The sequence below is a fragment of the Papaver somniferum genome, unplaced genomic scaffold, assembly GCF_003573695.1.
Source record: "Papaver somniferum cultivar HN1 unplaced genomic scaffold, ASM357369v1 unplaced-scaffold_154, whole genome shotgun sequence".
Taxonomy (NCBI): domain Eukaryota; kingdom Viridiplantae; phylum Streptophyta; class Magnoliopsida; order Ranunculales; family Papaveraceae; genus Papaver; species Papaver somniferum.
Genome location: NW_020624820.1, coordinates 3,520,009 through 3,523,601, shown reverse-complemented (window position 1 = coordinate 3,523,601; position 3,593 = coordinate 3,520,009). Strand labels below are relative to the sequence as shown.

The 3,593-nt window shown below is 36.0% G+C and overlaps 1 long non-coding RNA gene across 5 annotated transcripts; it reads left to right on the top strand.

Annotated features, from left to right (window-relative positions):
- The first annotated feature begins 534 nt into the window (after positions 1 to 534).
- Positions 535 to 3,359, top strand: LOC113336938. 5 transcript variants are annotated; one of them, XR_003354056.1, is made up of 7 exons: positions 535 to 876; positions 1,611 to 1,727; positions 1,861 to 1,957; positions 2,116 to 2,259; positions 2,407 to 2,611; positions 2,706 to 2,770; positions 3,026 to 3,359. It is a non-coding gene; the product is annotated as an uncharacterized LOC113336938 (long non-coding RNA). The 5 variants fall into 5 exon arrangements; XR_003354058.1 differs by having other exon boundaries at positions 536 to 876; positions 1,611 to 1,810; positions 1,909 to 1,957; positions 2,528 to 2,611; XR_003354057.1 differs by having other exon boundaries at positions 538 to 876; positions 1,865 to 1,957; positions 2,528 to 2,611.
- The last annotated feature ends 234 nt before the right edge of the window (positions 3,360 to 3,593 follow it).

The following is a 3,593-nucleotide window of genomic DNA, read 5'->3' as shown; positions in this document are numbered from 1 at the left end:
CAACTGGGACACAAAAGTGGCAGTTTTGAATTCAATCAAACATTTTCTCACTCTAGATTAAACTCTTATTAGGAAATGAAATTCTTAGCAGGAATTCATGTAATCATAAGAATATATTTTTTTTAAAATTACCCACAGGAATACACCATGCTCCAAATTTATACACAACACTCCTAAAATATCTACCGTTCAAATATGATTAAACTTCAAAGTAAGATCCATTGTGGAAACATTATGTTAAAAACTGGAGCGGCTACGATGTGGCCCAACCACATCGTTCGAGTATGTGGCCCATCTTATTTGTTTGACACGTCCTGAAAAGTGTTAGTTTTGTTGTTATTTCGAGGGATTTAGAAGGGGCTATTTTCAGGGAACCAATTTCTCATGTCTTTTTTATACAAAAAGCAGGAGTTCTTTTTTTGTTTAAACCTAATTTAACATACGTATAAATAAACAAAGAGGGACCACGTACTTAAACGATGTGGCCCGACCACATCGTATCCCGGGCGGTTCACAACTTCCCTTTTCTTCCCTCTACCCCTCTCATTTCTCTTTCCACACGATCTCCAAACCTCGCCTCTCTCGAGTAAACGAAAACCCTAACTCAGTCACAACTATAACCACCTTTGCTTCCAGAACGAACACAGAAGAATCCCCGATCTTCTTCTTCTCATATATGGATGTTTTTGGTAACAAAATCGACTTCATCTGAAATCGCTCATCTCTTGTGTAAAAAAATCACTCTTCTCTTTGTCTAAGCTATCGACTTCATCTGAAATCGGTCAAGGGTTTGCTCAAGTCACTGTGTTTTCATTACTCTTTCTCTAGCAGATGAAGATTGATGAACAAGATGAAGGATGCTGGAACTTCTAAAAGGTATAGTTTCACGAACCCTAACTTTGTTTCTCTTCTTTGTTATTTTAGATGTTCAATCTTTGTTCTTGAATGGGTTTTTTTTTACTCAATTTTGAACCAGGGTTTTTTAATTTTGGGATATGTTTTACTCGATTTTAAGTTCTTCTATCGATTATGAGATTTGGGTTTCTGAACTAGGGATTTTTACTCAGATTTGTGTGATTTGTTTAGTTGCTAGGATTTGTTAATTTGATGTTTGATTCTGTTTTGAGAATCTAGGATTCGTTTGGTTTATGGATTTTGCTGGATTAGTTTTTAATATTTTTGATGTGTATGTAAGATAATTGTGTAGATTCATAGCTGCAAAATTAACCTTTGTATGACAACTGGGAAGAAACATACAATTGGGGGTGGGGGTGTTGGTGTTGGGAATTTTACCTTGGATTTGCTTATTTATGCACACAAATATTTAACACTATCAAATATTTACCTTGGTAGTAACTACTGAGATAAAGAAGCTAGGAAGCAATTATCCTTTCGTTCCGTAACTTTTCTTGTTTAAGTCTGTTATTCGATTTCTGAATCAAATATGAGACCAAATAAATGACCCCGTTAGAATCCTGCTCAATTTTCGTTCTATTATGCTTTAATTCGGGTGCAATAGTTCATATCCTTGGGTTGTTGATAACATGACTACAACTGTTTTAAAGACTTAGCAGCAAAATTAATTTTGTGTTTGGTTTGGTTTAATTCAGAGAACATGCAGTCATGGAGAAGATTAAAGAAGCACACAGGAGAGTGATGGTGGCTAACCAACGAGGCTGAGGTACTTTTGATGGATGAGGGTCGATTTCAATTCTTTCCATGTGAAGGTAGGACTGATTGTTGAGCTAGAAGTCATAGAACAAGTCAAGCTGGTGTTTTATAAAACAAGAAGAATAATCAACCAAGAGGGGTACGATTGAATATGAGTCATGACAATCTCTATTTTTCTTTCTTGATTAGCTAGGGTTTGCTGTTAGGATTGACAGATGCTGATGATCCTATTCCCAGATCTAGTAATGGCTTGTCTGAAGAAATTTCTTTTAAGATTCTGAAACAGGTGTGGGTTTCTTTTTCTGAATTCTGTGATTTTGGTCAGCATTTTGTGATTTTAGTGAGTTGCAACTTGTTGCGGCATGGTTGGATGTCTATAGCACAAGTCTTCTACATCTATCCAGTTATTATCTTATCTTGATTACTAAATGTACCATGTTTCAGGAAGTTATATCCAGAAATGTATTGGTTGATGAATGTTCAAGGCAGGTTGTCGAGGTGGAGCAAGCAGCCATGTGGAAGTTTCTTTGGTGGTCGGGAATCATAGCTGTCCATGTTATGGTTGGCCAAAACATAGATGATCACTCGGTAAGTGAAAGCTACTGTCATATGCATAAACGTCTGTTATAGTAATTCTTGATTTCTGGTAATTTTGAAGATCTCTTTTACTTCCTGTTACACAGATATATACGCATGAGCAATAGAAGTTTATGAACTGTAATTTTCGTGTTTCAGAAACTTTTCTCCAGCACTTCCTCCTCAAGCCTTTGTCTTTTATTTCCTTCTTGGTTTGCGGGATGAGTTCAGCTTGTTGATGTACTTTATGCTGAGTGTTTGCATTTGTCTCTTTGTGAAGGAAGGACTCATGCTGGTTGTTGCAACAATCTGACAAGATATATGCTGGAGCATTTTGACAGTGATTCAGTGATTCGAATCACAGGTAACTGATGCTTCTCTCTTCTGAAAACTTAACTGGATGCAATCATGTTCCGAAGTCATTGATTTGGTTTTATGCATGGATTTCTTTTTTGTAGTTTGATTCTTCACAAGACTAAACTTTGTGCTCCTGCACTTTCTCCATTCAAGGCTTATTACGAAGGTGATGGTTTTCCCGATGTGTTTGATTTGTCATTGTTGTCTCATGTCAGGGTTCGTAATCTTATTAGTACCTTAAAGTTTGTATAGCGTCAGTAGTCTGTTCGGTCTGAACTAACCCAAGAACATCACCCTAATAGTATTGCTCAGCAAAGAACTCTTCTCCCGCTAACCAGAATCCATCTCATTTATTTTGATGCTTCTTATATAGAATCTAATCGTACTATTAGAATTGGTATCATTCTTCTTGATAATGCAGGAAACTTTTGGGGTGCCAAAACGATCCCAAGCACAACGTGAGATGCTCAACATGCTGAAGCCAAGGCTCTTCTTGTAGCCACACTATGGGTTAACGAGCTGGAACTGCAGTTTACTTCAAAGGGGACTGAATCATTCTGAAGATGTATGCTATGCTATCTAGTGTTCAAATCACCATAGTTAACTATTGCTGTTATAGTGGTCTCTGTCAAGTTTTCTAGATTTTTGGTGTAGTTAGTGTCAGTATTATTCGAAAAAAAAATAGTCTTTAGGTTTCTGTTAGTATTATTTTGTAACATTTGATAAGGTCTTATTTGGAATAAAATTTCTGTTAATTCTGGGTAAATAAATTTGCCTTTTTATTAAAATATATCAAATTTGAAAAGAAAATATTGATTTTGAATTAAAGGCTTGAGATAATGCCACATGGATGGCGGAAGATGTATCCAATTCAACGATTGAGATTTCATAATCTTTCATCAACGTGTTCGGTTAGAGATTTAATCATGTTTCGTAGCTTTTTAAAATATAATAAAAAATGAACGATTCGAGATGGTTATTCGATGGTG